The following is a 19,602-nucleotide window of genomic DNA, read 5'->3' on the forward strand; positions in this document are numbered from 1 at the left end:
GCGTGATAACGAAATTTCACAGTTTCCAATTTACCGTGATTGCTTTAGGCCATCGTATTAATTATCGTTTATTAATCTCACAAAGGAAGAAAACGGGGAGAGAAAAAGAAGAAGAAGAAGAAGAAGAAGAAGAAGCAAGAAGAAGAAGAAGAAGAAGAAAAAAAAGTTAAGTTTAGTAAGCAGCATTAACGTTAGAAAATAATTACTAGCCTTCGTTTATATTTTATACAAACTGTCTCAAAGTTTCACGCAGCGCTAAGGTGTCGTGTTACCAATTATACCCGTGCCATCATCATAGTTACTAATGATATCATTACCTTCGCAACGCAGAAAAAACGCAAGGAAACGTTCTTCTTTATGACGCTGCAACACTCTTTGCACAGCCTCAATGTACAACTTTCTTGTGAACTGTAAATTTATGTACTTGCTCCTCTTTAAGAGGTTGAATTTTATAACTTTCCCACTGCGCCACGGCGTGGTATATTTTCAAGGAACCCTACACCGGTTGACACAAATAATAACGTAAAGAGATACGGGAAAATAACATTTTTTCCTCCTCCAACTTTTCGAGTCGATTGAAAAAAAAAAGTAATAATTGTCAAGTGAAACGTGAAATCTTGCTTTGAATCCTTGCTAAAAAAATATATATATATATTTGAAAAAAGCAATATTTAGTGCCAAATAACATTTTTTACTCCTCCAACTTTTCGAGTCGATTGAAAAAAAAATAATTCTTGCTGAAAATATATATATATTTGAAAAAAAACAATATTTAGTGCTAAATCTGTACACAGAATAGAGAAACTTTCCGTAATGCTAAGATAAAAGGAGAATCGGAACAACAGATATGAAGCCCCGATTAATTATACACACTGTTAAATACAGACGTTAACTTCGCCGTTAACTATTGGATCGAGGCTAGACCGACGTCTTAGCCGTCTGAGAATTAATCAGGGAACTAAGATCGTTCTCAAAGGATTCAATTACAGGTGTAACACCTAGGATAATCGATCACCGCACAGTTATCTTTGGAAATTATATCTTCATTAAGATATAACTCCAAATACAAGCTGCACGATCTTTGTAAAAAATCGTTTTGAAATCGAGGAGAAGGATCGATTTTTCTCCTCCCTCAAATTAATTGGCAACTTTGTTCTATCGCATTTGTCAATATTATTAACGAAGAAGCAAGGGATTTATTGGGAGGGAAGAGAAGTGGAGTGGATAAAGAGCACACAACGATTTCTCATCCGCGTGAAATATTCAATGTTTCGTTCTCGTATTTTATTCTTTCTCGAGCAAGGATTAACCGGATCGTCTGGATACGAAATTTCACATACACATCTGTGATTTTTACGTAAAATTACGTTGATGCGATCAATTGACTTGTTGCACAAAAATGGTGAAACTTACTCGAAACCAAAATGCTTTTCGATTCGTCTTAATCGACTGCAATGTTCAACACAGAAATTATGACTTATTTTTTGTTTTTTCATCCTCCAGAATCCATCTAGAGTTTGGGATAGTTTACTAAGAATAAACGATAAAAAAAGACAAAATAATAAAAAATTATCCCTTTCATTAATTAAGAAAAATTATCGATAAATTACCTACTACTCCTTGAAAAGTGTAGATGTAAGAAAAATTAACGACCCACCGTCGTCGTCATCCTCATCCTTTAATATCGTACAACGTACAGAGTGAATGTACAGAGGAAATGACGAACGAACGATTCGAATAATAAGTCCGGTTACTCATTCGAACGTTAAACCTTAATTTGGTAAATGAAATTCCTGGATAGAAAGAAATCAGGTGAGGGGAAGCCACGCGGTGATCGGTTTTCGATTCGTCGATCGATCGGGGGCCAATAAAACCGAATTGTCGCCGATTAAGATTATTAATTAAGTAACGAGTAACCATTTTTCGTTTCGATTAGATATATATATATATATATAGATATACTCGAACCGATGTTCGACTCGAATGTTTAATTATATCTGTGGTAGAATTAAAAGCTCGTTCGAGGCGACGTCAACCGGGATTTGACATTGGTTCATCGATTATTCCTTGGCCCAGGAATTAATTAGAAGATAGAAGAGAAATTCTCTTCTTTAACCTCCAATACCAAATAAATCAACCAACCGTATTATTCACGATATTTTGGATTAGTTTGCTCTATTCAAATTATAATTGATCGATTGGTTTTACGTGTCCCCTACTTTTTAATTTTCCTTCCATTTCTTCGTCTCTCTCTACCATTTAATAAGAATCATCGAATACTTGGAATATTATTTAGAAAAATCTCTGCACCGTAATTTAATCGAAACGATGGTTAAAACGATATACACGATCGTGCCGATTTCCACGATGGATGTATAATTGAAAAATAGCAAAAAGTAGAGAAAAACTTGAGCATGGTATCGGGCGATGCGGGTTTCTTCTTTCTTCTTCCTTTTTTCTTTTTTTTTCTATTTCGTTTCAACGTTCTTTCGATGCCGGCAAGGGCGTACCTTCTTCAAAGGACGAACAAAGGAATTCGTAATTCACGTTGGCCGGGCTCGAGCTATGCCACCGACTTCCGGACACTCCCACCTATCATTCAACAAGAAAGTTTTACGCGGGGCGCGGGCATCCGTTTTAAAAGCAACTATACTTCCGAGTTTCGATACAAGGTACGCTTTTACGGCCCATATATTAAAACAACGGCCGGCCGGTTGGATGATTGCCGCGATAACTCGTGCCATTATTCGAGCATTAACATTTCTTTTTCCTTTTTATTTATAGACACCTTTCACTCACTGCTACGTTAATCGCAAATATTCTCTTTCTTGAAGTATGATCGTTTTATATATATATGGTTGTAAAGTTTGAAGTAGTTTGCAAAAATCGTTAATTAAATTTCTTTGAACATTTATGAGGGGTAAGAGTGATTTATAATTTGGTTATGTTTTTATATTTACAAGTCTGATAATCTGATCGATTTTTTTGGTGAAAGTATATATATTCTTTCAAGCTCTGATGCAAAACGTGTAAATAACGTGTAAACATCGAGGTTGATTTAAGCTTGCAAAGTATTTAAATCCTCGATAACGCTTTTGTAGCTTTCCGTTTGTATGTACAAACGTTGTCACGAGACAAGTTAGGCAAGTTTAGGCTGGAATTTAGAAATATTACTTCTTTTAAGTTCTCTGGCTCTCCCTCTCTCTCTTTCTCGCGCGCTATAAAATGGCGCCACCACTCCGAGACACCGAGACATTTATCTACACAAAGGAGAAGTTTTCATCGCGTGCACGTAGCAATAGTTTTTCTTCTCTTTATTATTGCGACGAAACCATAAAGAGTAAAGAGGGATCCCATGTTTTCTTACGTTCATGTAACGTTTAATTATATACAAAATATTATAGAGGGCGAGATATCGTTGTACATATTTATTGTAAAAGGATAATAAGGTAAATTGAACGTTGGTTAACGATGTAGCAGTTATAATTAGAAAGCCGATATAATGAGCTTAAAACTTGAAATTCTTTTCGCGTTTTTTTCTTCCTTTTTTTAAAAAAACTAACTAAAACAGCTCTTCCCTTATAGCCGCTAATTATACGTTCACGTGTACATATATATATATTTATATTTATACGTCTGATAAAAATTCTAAAAAAAAATTCTCAACAAGATTCAATAGAGAAATAGACAAAAGATTCTTCGTTCAATCGTTTCGATTTCAATATAATTTTCGGGAGGGAAAAAATATACTTGTCCAGAAATTTCTATTTATTCCACTCCAAGATGTTTGCAAGATGCGAATTAAAAAACATCGTGAAAACTCTTTGTGATATTGAGACACAAGGTACATTTAGAGCCACGGCTAACGATGTTTAATGGTAAACTCGTAGTTATGCAGTTGATTTCACATAATGCCACGTTAGCCGCAATATGGAAATCTGTGCTGCGTGAGGATAATACCCTGTCATATTGTGAGTGCCGCATAATATCATATTGCGATACATTACGACGCAGGTACGTGTGAGTGTGTAAGTGGCACATATCGGCCTGTTCAACCCTCTCCTTTCTTTATCCAACCATTTTCTTATTCCTACTCTTATTTTCAATCCTTATCCTCAGCTTTCATATTTCTCTCTCTCTCTCTCTTTCTTTCTTTTTCTTTCCTCGTTTAATCATCCTGAATGGAAATGGACAAATGGAATGAGATGCTTGCTGAAACTTGTTCAGACTATCATTAAGAGTTTAAATAATTGCCAGATTTAAAGACAGTTGTAATCAGAACTGGGACAGTAAATGGACAAACGAGTATATCATATACCAGTCACATTCAAGTTCAACTCTCTCCTTTCCTCATCCACTTCATCATTTTTTTATTCTTATTCTTATTTTCTATCTTTATTCCAGCTCTGATATTTTTCTCTCTCTCTCTTTCCTTTAATCATCCACAAATGGAATAAGACGTTTGTTCAGACTATCATTAAGGGCTTAAATAATTGCCAGATTTAAAAATAGGGACAGTAAATGGACGAACAAGTATATCAGCAGTCACATTCAAATTCAACTCTCTTCTTTCATCACTTTATTTTCTTATTCTTATTCTTATTTTCTATCTTTATTCCTCTGATATTTTTTCTCTCTCTCTTTCCTTTAATCATCCTCTAGAAATGGAATAAGACGTTTGTTCAGACTATCATTAAGGGCTTAAATAATTGCCATATTTAAAAACCGATTTGTGATCAGATAAACGGAACAGGAACATTAAATGGGCAAACGAGTATATCATGCAGCAGTCATATTCAGACAAGTGGTACACGGCGTAACAACGGCCTGGACAAGTGGCATAGATCAATAATTTCCAGGCAAAGTGGCATAAGACATTGTCGTGTTTCGACAAGTGAAATAGAATTATAATTATGGACGATCCGTGATTTAATCAATCGACTGATTGCAACGTCCCTGTTATAAATAATAACAAGCTTGACCGCACGGTTTTGTTTCGAATTAGCCGGTTAACTCTTCTTTCAAACTCGAGTTACAATTCGGCGACAAGGGAGGACGGAGAGGGTGCTCGAGAAGTGACGGTGAGCGGCTAGACGCTGAAATAAAAGAATCTCTTTTGAACAATTAGCTTGAGGGAGGTATAAATATTGAGACAGCATTAACCGGAGAACTTTCTTTGGCGACACGCGAAATATAATCAAAGGAAGAGGGAATTGAAGAGGCGACATCTTCTTTTTCGTCTTCTCCCCCTCCCCCACTCTCCGTCGTGTAAATAAAAGATAAATTAGTTCCTGATCCCGTTCTCTAGTTATAGTGTTAATCAAAGAAAGTTGAACAACAAGCCTTTCCTCGATGCCTTCCTCCTTCCGTTCCAAGATTGGGCGACGATAACAACGAAGCAAATTTTCGCTACAGAAAAGTTAATACATTTAGTTATAAAAGAAAAACACGAACAAATTCGATATCTCTGTCCTCGAGACGGAATCGTTTCTTTTTACGATTACGACTCTTGTTATGATTTCGATGACATTTCACGAATAACTTCCATCCTTTCGGAGGTCATTAACTGATACATTAACGGGAATATCCATTATCGTTTATATCGTGTATTAATATGTACGCGTATTGAAATTTCTAACGTTCTAATTAATAATCTCTCGTTTAATTGATTAGGTGTAACAAATATAAAAGGAAGCAGGTTACATTTCGGTCGGATTAATTTTGATAATCCTATATATAACGTATACAACGTGCTTTAATTACTACAAATAATATTATTAACACAGATTATTAAATCGTCCAGATTAATTAACTTGCCGACAGATTAAACAATTCCGTTCGAACGCCAGATGGCGTAATTGAACGATGTAATATCAAATTAATGGAGCGCCACGAACAATGAAAATTCATCGAATCGTCAAATCATTACGTGTTGCACGTTTTAATAAAAATTTTAATCTAGTATCACGTATGCGCATCCGCGCATGTACATCAAGCCGGAAATTCAATATGTATTACCAATTTCGACTTCGATATCCTCGATATCGCGAGTGAGTGAACGTCGGAGTTTCGTGCCGCGTGAAGACAATTTTTTTCGATATAAAAATAAATATCCATTGGAATTTGCGAATAATTAATTAATTATCGATTATGCGATGTTCCGTTGGAAAAGTTAGAGTTGAAGAGGGAGAGGGAAATATTAATCTTACTTCTGGAGAAAGTAGACATTTCGTATCCATCTTGAATGTCGAAATAAAATTTGAAATTGGAATTATCCGTTTCTTTTTTCTTTCTTTTCTTTTCGTTTCCTTTTTCTTTTATAGCTTTTAACATTCCAACGTCCATTCGCGTGCGAGATCCGTATGAATTCTGGTCGATCGTTAAAATTCGATAACAGAATCCTTGGGGAGGATCTAGAATTTTAATTTCGATTCGAGGCAGGAAACTACTGATGAAAAAATTGAAATCTACCGATGACAGGGACGTCGACACTTCGCAAAAGATTGGAAAAATATCGATACGAATTGGAAAATGAATTCTGTATGAACATAAAGAATTGTCGATAAAGAGTTGTCCATTTTATTGCAAAACGGTCCCCGCGTTTTTTAATCGCGTTTCAACAAAAAGGAAAAGGAAAAAAGAAAAAAATGAATACGAAATCGAAAAGATTCGCTTCGATTCGATTTTCCGAAAACTGGTTAGAAAGGGAAGGAAATGAAAATTTAATTCGAGCGAATGGACCACTATTTCTTTTTATAGAAAAAAAATAAAATAAAACAAATAACGATCAAATTAATCCCAAATTAATTAATCCCCTTACACCCGAAACTAACTCCAACTACACTACATCACTTACGAAATAACGCGATACTATATTAAGTGCTGGGTAACGAGTTTTAACAGGTGGTTTTCTCCCTTGAAAACCTAGTATATCCGCGTACGTAACCCGCGTCTGGATCTATACGTATACGTATATCCACACCACGTTACCGAGAAACTACTCGTCAAACTTTAGATCTGGTCGGACACGGGCCGGTGAAGAGAGGGAAAAACGTTGTTCCCGGCCAACTTCCACCTATTATCTTCAAATACCATTTAACATGCAAAATCCTGAGTTTCAATCGAATTTCAATTAAAACATAGGATGGATGTAACTTCCCCTCTTTTACACGCGGAAATTTTCTCCCGATACCCATAGTTTTCCTATTCCCCCGAGAAGAGATTCGTTTCGAAGAGTGTTTGGGAATACAGCGAAGGAAAAAAAAGGAAAAAATCCTCCTTTTTTTCGTGAAATGATCGTTGAGGATGACGCGAACGATTAATTCAGAGTCGTAACGAACGAGCATCGACGTACAGACTTTATAAAAAAAGGGCGACACGAGGAAATTGCATGCGGATCCAAAGGGGAGGGAGAGAAAGTGCATGGTGATAACGCGTATTTTTCTTCTTTCTTTTCCTCCCCCTCAAAAATGATCGGAAACTTGAAATTACTATTCGTGAGTGGGAAAACAAGAGGAGGGGAGGGGAGTCTAAGCATTTCTTCGAAGCGGCCCCGCCACGAGAGACTTTACGGGACTTAATATCGGTGTTTCGACGATAATTCCACCTACCTACGCGGCACGGTTCACCCTCTCTCCAACGTATTTCCACGTATACCTAAAAATCCTTGCCCCCGATAAGCAGCCGCAATACCAACGGGCGTGTAGACGTGTCGTGACAAATCGTGATTGCACGACAGCACCCGTTTGTGGTGGAACGGGCGCGCAGAGATCCCTTCGAGATCCCACCCCTCGCGATTCGAACCAAGTGTTAATCTTCCGCGGGGGAAGGAAGATTTCTTTCGCGTCGTCGTTTTCTGGAATAAGAAACAAGAGGGAGGAATGGAAAAAGGGAATGGAGAGAAGAGAAAGGTTTGCCATGAATAATGATCTCGTCAACGCGTGATATAATTGTAAGAGTTTATCCTCACGCGTGGAGAAGGCAACATCGACGCGGCGAGACTGACGAAAAAGGAGGGAGCGGGAGGAGGTGGAGGAAGAAGAAGAAGAAGGGGGAAAAAAACAGGCTGGAGAAGTTCTCCTCCCTTGTAAAAAGGCAGTAAAAACCACCCCAGCATAAGCTGAACACGCGCACACTCCCGGGGGTGCGATATTCATATGAATGAGCGGCCAGTCAAAGTGATAAGATATAAGTCGACGGCACGGCTATTTGCATAATGTAGGCCCTCGTTATGTACGCCCATTAACCTCCGCGCCCCTTGCGCCCCATCGTCTTCCACGGCGACCACTCCGCTGATCATTTTCCACGAGCGGGACACTCGAACGAGGAATTAACACAGCCCCGGTAACATCCCCCTCCCCCTCCTCTGGATCACCCCCTTTTAACGTAATAACGTTTCATGGCGTGTTAAAGAAGGGGTTGATGAGGAGGAGGATGGATTTACGACTCGGTTAAATTGTTCTGCTTTTTCAGTTGGTGTGCTGCGGGATTTTCCTTCCCGATATTCATCCGATATTCTCACGTTTCGAAGATATTGTGTTGAATAATTCCGGTTCGTGCTGAAAGAATTTTATGAAGCTGTGTTATGTATGTAAATTTAGTAGATTATAGATGATGTAATTGTATTTCTTGTAATACACTTACTTGTAATTACATATATCCCGCGTTTATAATTGTTTCGCGGGAGAAATTTCACGAAGGAAGGGAAGGGATGGATGAAATAATTTCTTTACGGAGGACACGTATTGTTTTTTATTGCGTGCCCTTCTCCTCTAACAGAGTTTGTTGCGCTCATATTTATTTAATCCTTGAAAAGCCCCGGGCGTTGTCTCGTCCTATCAAATATTTGTTCCCATCCCAATTTCATTTTCCACGGTTTATTCGTATTTGACAAATGATCGTGACATTTGCCGACATCTTATCGAGAAAAAAAAATATCGATTTCGCCATTCCTCGCCATCTTTCGCTCTTCCCCGCGAAATTTCAACAGATTTATTCAGAAATCTTTCCCGTCCAATTTGAATCTCTGAGAAAATAAGGAAAATTGTAACAAATCGTATCCTCTTCCATATACCTTTTTCCCTCGACTCGCAAATTAACAACAAATACGTGGCAATTCCGTTTTGCAAAAATTGATACAAGCCCGGGTTTATTCGTACGTACGTACGTACAATGGAAGAAATGTTCTCTAGAATAGTGGTGTATATACACGAACGGTGTATAGTTTAGAAGCGGAGATAATGTCCGAGTTTGTGCGCAACGTTTCCTGGGGGGAAACAATCGGGACGATACAATCTAATTTCTGGGCGTAGAACTTTGCTTTAATCTCAAAATTCCCGCCACGGAGAAACAATATTTTCCACCATCTAATAGACACTTTTATCTGTCCTCGAACCTCGACAATTGTTCACGCGCGAACAGAGTGCATACATTTTCCACCACAAGCACCACTTCCCTGCCCCCCTTGTTTCGTGATTCGAAACGATAACGACTTTAATTAGATTTGAAAATTATCCGTGAGAATAATTCGAAAAATTCTTTCTCGAGTTAATATTTTTTGTATGAAAGAAAAAAAGAAATGGTAGAAGAAATGGTATTATAATAATAATAATAATAATAATAATAATAATAATGAAAATCATTTTATATCGGATTTGTATCTCAAAATTTTATACGTGTAAACTGCAAAGATCCATTACAGTCCATAAAAGCGTGTTAAATATTAAACCGAAATCTGTTAACAATGGTAGTTTTAAATATTAACAATATTTTTCTCGATACTCGATATTCAACAGATATTTGCAACATCGAATCGATAGCGATATATTTAAATTTTGAATAAATGGTGATCCATGATTGGTCCATGATATAAATTAAAAAAGTTAGCAACTAGAGATGGTAAATTGCGGAATGCTTTACTTTATTTTAAAACTGTTGTTTTTTTTTTTTATCTATTAATCTAATTTAAAATAAAGTTAGAATTTCGTTTCGAAATTTTGTTCGATAAAAACGGTTCGATAAAAACAAATTAAAGTTGGGATATTGAACGAAACGCGCAACTTTTATGCAATATTATATATTTCAAAGGAAAAGAGTGCATCTTTTAACGCGTATCATACTTATGGATATTTGTTCAGAATCGAGCATCGATGACAAATATCGTAAATCGATTTCTACGAATGTTTATACTAATTTCGACATAAAATTGTGCCAGATACGTAACGTATTTATATTTATTCATATCCGATATCTCATCAAGAACAAATGCGTTTTATACAAATCCAACATAAATGAAAATTTCATAAATTTATACGTATTTATTTTAATTATTATTTTACCGTTTCGCGGAATCCGCAAAAAAAAAAAAAGAAAAAGAAAAAAAAAGAAAAATACTAGACTCTCCTTTAATTATTTATTAAAGGGATTGCGAAACAAAGTTTGCCGCGTTTAAAGAACGCGCAAGAAAAAATGGTACAAACCCTTTCAAAGTGGGCCTTTGACGCATCATTTACATTCGTGCTCAAAGTGTTAGCAAATGCGATGAAAAATATAAAACATTCCGGAGATGTGCTCTCAACATTGACGTCACACAACGAATCGATGCGTATAATACACATCCGCGTATGTACTTTACCATTCCTCGTATGTAACCGACAAACGAATAATTTTTACTCGAATAAAAGAAAAATATATATATATTTTATAAAAATCGAGTTACCTTATATCATTCGTGAGACGTAATTTCCCACGTTTGGAGCGTAGTTAATCATCGACCGTCGTGTTGATAACGCGCCCCACTACTGATAAGTAAACAAAAAGGCCCGGAACTTCGAAACGAGTTTCGGAACGACTCGGGCAAAGTCGAGCGCCGTTCGGGATTCCGCGTCTCGATTCCCGTTTCGGCTCGAGTCGGCAATAATCGGGCACGATCGGCTAGCGAATACCTCCTTCGCGAACCGATCGCGTCCGATTTTCACCGAGTCGAGCCGAAGTCGAGTCTTTAACGAATCTTCGCGTATTAAGCTGCTAAAGAACGAAAGAAAGGAAAAAAAGACGCAAATGTATTATCATCTCTCAGTTACACTCATCTTTCTTACTCGAACGCGACATATTCATCCCGTTTGAAATTGGAACACGATTGCTCCCCGAATTATGTGCTCCATCTTTGCCATTTCTCTGCTCGAGAATTTCGCGCTCCTTACGAGCATCGAAGTAAAATCGTGGAAGACGAGCTGAGTGAAAGAGGAAGCTGGTGGCGGACCGCAGAGCTGGTTTAATTCGCCGTCAACGAGGCTCGCGCTCTCGGATATATCTCCTCCATCATCCAACGTCGGCGTCCACGCTCTCTTTAATTAGTAGGCTCGCTCCTCGTCCCAAGTATTGTTTCTCGTAACTGGTTTTTCAGAGGAAAAGTGGCGCGGGCGCAAGAGGGGAGACGTTCTTCCTCCAAAGAGCGGTGAAAGAGAGGATAGGCACAGAAAAGGGGGAAAAATTCAAAGAGAGAGAGAGAGAAAGGGAGAGAGAGAAGCAGTCAGAAAGCAGATAAATAATAAAGCCGTTGACTTCATAACTCTACTCATTTTTGCGGCGCTTCGACCCTCTCGCGTCCCTCCTCCCTTCCCCCGGCCCTGTGTTCTCCTGTGTTATGTTGAACAATACTGAAAAGAAGAGTCTGAGGAGAGTGGTGGAGGATCGGGTGGCGTGGCCGACCGAAGGCCGGGGGTTTTAAGCGGCGAGACAACCATGTCCGATTAATTGTGCCCGGAGGACTTGCTCCGCTCAAAGAGGATAATTCACCCATGCTATTTTATTCCTATTAACGCAAGCTTTTGCGGTCACGTCCGGTTACCTCGGATTTTTATCCGACCTTCCCTTCCTTCCCTTCCTTCCGATCGCGCCACGCCAAGATTTAACGAATTCGCCCCGAAACGGAATTCGCCGCGAAAGGTCACCTTTTTCCGAGCGGGGAGCAATCGCAAATTCATTTCTCTTTCCTGTCGTAAATAACGATCGGTGACAAGAGATAATTTCCACGATGGTAATACGTATCAATGGCGGCAGATGGTGGGAACGATGTTTATCCGACCGATAAACAACACGCGTGACGGGTTTAATTTCGTTAAACGGATCAAAACATCCATGGAGAAACTTATCGACTTGTTCAATCGATTATCATCCCGATTCGATCGTTACAGGATTATTCGAAATATCCTGTCAAAAGTGTTTGTTAACGTATCTGTGAACGAGGTGTACATCATATGTCTAACGAGGCTTTAATATTTCAGGAATTTTATCAAAGATATTCCCGGTATATATATATACATTCGAGATATAGATAGCGAATATTACGGGTCTTTGGAGGAAGAAGGGAAGAATCTGCGATAGAAACGGTTTTAGAACGGTTTTAGAAAAAGGTGTACGGAGATAAATCAGGCTATTTGAAAAAGTTCTGTTCGAGATTGCCAGAGGCCAGGGCCGGAAGGCGTTAAACGGTAAGGTGCGATTGACGTTGATTTACATTCGTTTCGTATTACTATCCACCCAAGTTCCCACGATCAGGTGGAGCTGCTAACTGCTTGTCCAGAATGGGGACAAAGATAGAAGGGAAAGACGCGGGATCAGCACTTTTTTGCAAAACTCTCGAGCGCCGTACTATTTCCCAAGAATTTATGTCGGCCGGGGCTCATTCATTTCCCCCTCGTATCCCCTTCGACTTTTAAAACGCGACCCGGACGAATAGTTCCTCTTTTACGACCCGGCAAATATCGCGAAATGCGCCGCTATGAAAATAATATCGGGATGGAAAGTTTCCTTTCCGGGGGATGGAAAGTTGCGCTCCGTAATTCTTGCGATAATCCGTACGATGAAAATATACGTACGATATTCCATCAAATCTTCTTTTTTATTGTTCTATCTTCCCTTTTATTGTTCAAACCGATGTTCCGCGATTGGATAGGTGTTTTGTTTTTCTTTTTGTTGGAAACGATTCAACGAAGAAACGCGTGTAATTTACTTTAACTTTCCTCCAACGAATCACTCGGAAACTACGAACCCTCGGTTGCATAGCGTGGGATACGTGGCCGTACACGAAAATGAATTATTGAAATAATAATCGAGGGAATCAGAGTAAAGGGATAGAAACATGCCGAGTGATCCAAGGGGTGGGGGAGGAATTACTTCTATTCCAGTAATTTTCCTTATCCTCTCCAATCCTTAATTGACTCTTCGTGAAATCTATCGATACTTTCTTTTCCTCCTTTTTTCCCACCCCTTCCCCGATACTTACTAATTTGTTACGCTGCAACATCGTTTCGTACTCGAAATTAATTGGAACACTCACCTGGAAAAAAAAGGGAAAAGTCAACGTTAGTACGAGAAAGATGAAAAAAGGAATTATCACGAGCGCAACACGACTCTTTTCCAACGGCATGGAATAATTTCACGGGCGATCGATCGAAGAATATCCTTGCTTAAACTTTAAGATATTTAATTCAAAATGGATCGATTCGCGAAACACGAAGCGAGCCGAGACTATGAGAGAAACGATGGTGAACGAGACAATTGGTGGGAATTGAATACACACGCGATTCGAGATTTCGTCGAGATAAGATAAGAACGCTCGATAATGACGACGTCCATGAGAATGAGTCAACCGTGAAGGGGTTAGTAGAAATGGAAAGGGTTAAAGAGGAACCGTCCCCGTTCAACGTGGCGGAACAATTCGTTCGAAAAAATATTACCGTCTATTAATCATGGTTCGTAATATAACACGCGATTTGCATAACTATTGTGTCCTGATGGAAACATAAATACGGGATTTAATAACACGCGCGAACATTGTATCTTGACGGAAGGAAATAAATATGAGAATTAATACTATATCTCTGATATATCGCGTTTTATTACGCGTATATATATATATATTTCTCTCCGAGCAAATTGCTATACGGGATTAAAAAAAAAAAAGTTGAAACTTGAGATCGAATCGATATCGAAATAGATAAATTTTGCGTTGGACGTGTGTAGAAAAATATCACGAGTTTGATATTTTTTCCCCCCGATTTTTAGTGGGAAATTTCGAAACGAATTATCGAAATAATCGATAAATATTAAAAGATTCTTTTTACCTTCTTTTCCATTCGCGCTTCCCTATCCCTGTTTAATTTCTATCGAAACGATATCCCGTTCAAAATGATGAAACAGAAATTCATTCAGGAGGAAATTGTGAATCATCTTCAAATTCTTTAAACGTAAATCTAATTCGTATTCGTCTCTTCTTTGGAAACGAACGAAGAATCACCTTCGTTCACCGAAAGATAAATAAAAATGTATCGAAAAGAATAATAACCTTCCCGAGCTTCGTAGAATCATCCCTTTACAGATTCGTCCACCCAGAACTTCCTTCGCAGAGATTACACAGTTTTACTACGAAAAACACGCGCCCCTCAATTATTCTATTCATCTCAAGGAAATGCAAGGAAATTGCAAAAATTAATCGCAAAATTACAAGCCCTGCTCCGAAACAGGGGCGCGTATAAAATTCATTTTCGTGGAAGGAAAAGTAAGCTCCGATGCTTACTTTTCCCCTCGAATAATCCCAAGAATCCCGATCCAATTTCGTTCAGTGTCCCCGATCCGTCGTTCCTCCCCAACATTTCCTTCCCACCTAACCTGGGAAATTTTCGTGTTTCGTGGTGATACAAGGTTTTGGAAGGAGGCGCACAACTGTACAACCCCGCGCAACACGTGTCGGTAAGTACGGATAGACTGGTCGGTAAATAATTTAGCATCCCTTGCCGCCCGCCAGTCTGCCGCCCTGTCTGTAAATCCGCGATAGAGCGGATGGATTCCCCTCCCCTTTACCCTTTCTCGTTACAGAGAATGCGAATCAATTACTGGGCTGGCATACAGTTGCACACGCGGCCCATAATCGAGCCGGCCGATTGACATCTGCCAACCAGCGAATCTCCAGTGTCTTTTTTGCGCTTTTTCTTCGCTTTCTTTCCTTCTTTTTCCCCCCTCCCTTTCTCTCTCCCTCTTTATTTTTCAACTCCAACTTGGGGGACTCGGAACTTGCCGTCCTTTCCAATTTGAAACGGAACGGGAAATCTGGGTCACTGAAATTCTCTCGAGCGAGCGTGCCCATGTCTGAGCTTTATTATACCTTATATCGTATATCGGAAACGGGAAGAAGGGATTAAAGGTTTCGGGACTAATTGGCGCGGGGACGATCATTGTTCCTTTTTTTTTTGAATTTTTTGAATAAATGGGAAGGAATAAATGATGAATATCGACGACAAAGGTAACGGAAGACTCTTTGTCGTTTGGGACGACGATTGTTCGCCCAGACTTTTGGCATCGAGCGGTTTGTACGTTCGGTGTATCGTTCGATCGTATTTCTCTCGTTGCCACTATTCTAAATTGATATCGGAGGAAAATTTCGAATATTGGTTTACGAGTAAAAAAAAAGAGAATTGTAGCACAGTTCTCCGATCAGGGATCCCGTTTATCGACCACTTTTTAAACGATACGCTTTGCAATGCATATCAACAGCGTGTAAAAATAAGTATGATCCTCTTCCTCGACCTAAATACCAAACCAAAAGACGAATATCTCCGCCTCCTCTCTCAACGACAATCCAATTAACCGTTGCCTCGGATATAATTTTTACCAAGCGCATCGTTAAATCCTTTCTCAAGTAACAAGAATTCCCCCACAAAGGAAAAGGCTATATATATAAATCCGGGTGGAACAGTGGCGTTTCAAAACACGTTTCCCTCGAAACGTTCCAACAAAGGGATGGAACGACGAATCTGTTCGTACCAGAGAGAAAGACAGAGAGAAAGAGGAAGAGAAGTAGCTCGAGGAAGGTTAAGATATTATCGGCCGAGAATTGTTCCACGCGTGTCGAGTCGGAGGATTCGGTTCGGCCAATCCTGATTCGAGGCCGGAATAAAGCGCCGTCCACGCGACGTGTGAACGGGGCAGATGCATCTCTTCTCGCTCTTCGAAAAAAGTTCTCTTCACCCCCGGCTGAGATCAAGAAGTTTCCCGCATTTGGATACGACGAGGGAGGGCCTAATCTATTCCCGTGCCAGAATACCTGCCTCGATTTGCACGTAATTTATGGAATCTTCTTTCTCCTCGCGTGAATGCCTCGCGCTTTTCCACGCTCTTCTTCCGCACATATATGTAATATATATATAGATGTGGGTGTGTACTAGGCGCACGTTATTCCACGGATCTCTTCCTCCCGGATCTTGCAGGAGCAAGATGTAATTTACAAGTACGCGATACGATAAATTTTATGAACGTTTGTTCGGAGGAGGCGATTTTTTCCTTTTTTTTCTCTCTCTTCCTATTTTCGAGGGACCTTTTCACGTTTCTACTCTCGTTTTGATAGGGTAGAATGATACTGGGGAGAGATTACGATTTTAAGTGGTCTGGAGGATGTATTTTCTTCCTGCTTCTACGGGTTCAGGTATGAAAAGGTAAGAAGGGAGTAGTCTCGTAAGAGTCTCTCATGGAAGAGGGTTTCTAACGAGGGAAGGTTTGCGGTTTTGCAATCTCCTGCTCGATCATCTGCTTTCCTCTATTCCTATTTAATGATTGCAGACAATCGTGGTGCAAGTTTTCGAAAAAACTTACAAACTCTACGTCGCGCATGCTCGTGCGTTACCGATCTCGATTCACCTTTCGATTCTCGATAAATGCATAGAATTTATAGCCGCGATCACGTTGACAAATTTACCTTTTATGATAAGAGCGGGAAGGCAATATCGGTGAATCAAAGTGAGGGGAAAAAGTGGGTGGGTTTCGAGGAGTTTCTAATCTTGGTAAGTGTTGCACGAATCTAGTTAGATACGGATTTATCTTACAGGTTACTCGATAACCAGTACACAGTTTTTCGTAGCCACGGCCAATCTGATGGTGAAATATGAAATTCCAAACTCCTAGGATGTACATACACATATATACACACCTTTTGGAGGATGCGATCTCCGTTTCAGTTGCGTTCACGATTCGAAACCGTGTCCAAAATTCAAAGCCATCCCTTGTAGGAGGGCTGGTTCGGTGAAACGTATCGCCGATCACAATCGCATATTCTAAACTAACCGGGGATCCGTTTTCAGTTTTATCCATTCTACTATCTGCGAAATCTGTACATTCGAATCCCGCCGTTCTAATCCCTTCCCTTTATTACACTAATCACGTCTCCCGGTCCCCTCCTCCTCTCCCCCCAATCGCTTTATCATCTCGTTTCGAAGCACCATTTAAATTTACGGCCGCGCAAAGACGACAATGCCGGTGACACGCGTGCACTCCACGGTATTAATCTGATTACGCGAGCAATGGATCGAGGGCAAATGCTGCGTCGTTTCGACCGTCCCACCCTGGTGCACGTAATCACGCTCTCACAAGATCAAGTTTTTCCAATCGATGTAATAACAACAAGATTCAAATTTGTATGATATATGAGAGAATCGAAATTAATATCGAGTGAAATAACGAAGAAACATACTCGAATTCGACACCTTGCTTCAACGTCTTCGAGAAAAATTATTGAACGATTGAAAAATAACTTGGAATTTACAATTATTGAAAGATATATATTCCCCTCTTGTTCTTTAATTCTCCGACCAACGACTGAAGCAATGAGAACAAGAAGAAGAAGGGAAGAGAGGAAGTGGGGGAGGGGAGCGAAAATCATCCCCACCGACGACACGAAGGGTGGATTCGCGTTAAAAAGAATTTCTGGGAAACGATCGAGGGGATTTCGTTCTAATCTGTTCGACGGATAACGATCGGTTTCGTTCGGGGGAGGGAGAGAGGGGAGAAAGGGGGAAAGAGGCGAGGGGTGGGCCTCGCTCGGCGGTGCGGATTGGCTTGCACGGCAGAAACTCCCGAAGTCGGAAGCTCGTTATGTGCAGCACGCAAACACACGACTCGAAATTATCTTCGTAATTAACTGCACTTCTTAACATAACGCATGGCGTGCCAACCGGGCCCAGACGGCGGGAATACGTATTTGGCGGAATCTAGCCAAGACGATATGTAACCCGAAACTGAACGGCACCAGCTGCTAGCCGCCTTCGTGTCTACACGTGCTCGCCTATCCCGACCTGTACAACCCGGCCCGCAACCAGCGTGTGTCCCATAACTCGCGGTATCACGGAAAGGAAGAGGAAAAACATCCCGATCCTGTTTGTGCAGGGAGTGGTGAGCGGTTGAGGCTGGACAAGGACCGCAAGGATCTTGGATTTTGGGGATTTTGAGGATTTTGAAACGCGAGAGTCTCAAAGGATGGATAATTTGGCTCGTTCGAATCTCTTAGGTTTGAAATAATGAAGATACGAAGGAATATAGGTGGCTTTCTTTTCTCCGATGATAATTTGAATTTCTTAAATGGAGATTTTGAAATTTAGTAATCGATAGAAATGAAGAAATAGATGTCTTTCTTTCTTTCCAATGATAATTTGGATCGTTAGGATTTCTTAAATGAGAAATATAGTAATCTATGGAAATTAAGAAATAGGGGTCTTTTTTTTTTTAATGACAAATGAAGAAATAGGTGTCGTTTTTCTCTTCAATGATAATTTGGATCGTTTGGATTTCTCAAATAAAGGATTTGAAGTACAGTAATCGATGGAAATGAAGAGATAAGCGTTTCTTTTTCTAATCATTTGGATTTCTTAAATGGAGATTTTGAAATATAATAATCGATGAAAATCAAGAAATAGGTGTCTTTCTTTTTTTTAATGACAAATGAAAAAATAGATGTTCTTCTCTCCAATGATAATTTGGATCGTTTGGATTTCTCAAATAAAGGATTTGAAATACAGTAATCGATGGAAATGAAGAGATAAGCGTTTCTTTTTCCAATCATTTGAATTTCTTAAATGGAGATTTTGAAATTTAGTAATCGAAATGAAAAAATAGATGTCTTTCTTTTTTTCAATGATAATTTGAATCATTAGGATTTCTTAAATGGAGATTTTGAAATTTAGTAATCGATAGAAATGAAGAAATAGATGTCTTTCTTTCTTTCCAATGATAATTTGGATCGTTAGGATTTCTTAAATGAGAAATATAGTAATCTATGGAAATTAAGAAATAGGTGTCTTTTTTTTTTAATGACAAATGAAGAAATAGATGTCTTTCTTTCTCTTCAATGATAATCGGTAATCGATGGAAATGAAGAGATAAGCGTTTCTTTTTCCAATCATTTGAATTTCTTAAATGGAGATTTTGAAATTTAGTAATCGAAATGAAAAAATAGATGTCTTTCTTTTTTTCAATGATAATTTGAATCATTAGGATTTCTTAAATGGAGATTTTGAAATTTAGTAATCGATAGAAATGAAGAAATAGATGTCTTTCTTTCTTTCCAATGATAATTTGGATCGTTTGGATTTCTCAAATAAAGGATTTGAAGTACGGTAATCGATGGAAATGAAGAGATAAGCGTTTCTTTTTCCAGTCATTTAGATCATTTAAGTAAAGAGTTTGAACGAGGATGAAGAAATTTGTCGTTTTCGATAATCGAAACCCTTGATTTAATTTTCAATTTGCTTTATCATCTCGAATTAATCGAATTAATCT

General features: G+C 39.1%; 1 protein-coding gene and 1 long non-coding RNA gene across 5 annotated transcripts in view; both read right to left on the reverse strand.

The window, feature by feature from the left end:
* Positions 1 to 19,602, reverse strand: part of LOC107999747 (lachesin-like) — a 195,600-nt gene that overhangs the window by 102,484 nt on the left and 73,514 nt on the right. The gene's annotated exons all lie outside the window — the stretch shown is intronic.
* LOC114577785 (uncharacterized) lies at positions 773 to 13,350 on the reverse strand. The gene is made up of 3 exons (XR_003698117.2): positions 10,718 to 13,350; positions 8,644 to 9,025; positions 773 to 8,558 (listed from the first exon to the last, which is right to left on the reverse strand). It is a non-coding gene; the product is annotated as an uncharacterized LOC114577785 (long non-coding RNA).

This window comes from Apis cerana, linkage group LG16 (genome assembly GCF_029169275.1).
Source record: "Apis cerana isolate GH-2021 linkage group LG16, AcerK_1.0, whole genome shotgun sequence".
Classification (NCBI taxonomy): Eukaryota; Metazoa; Arthropoda; class Insecta; order Hymenoptera; family Apidae; genus Apis; species Apis cerana.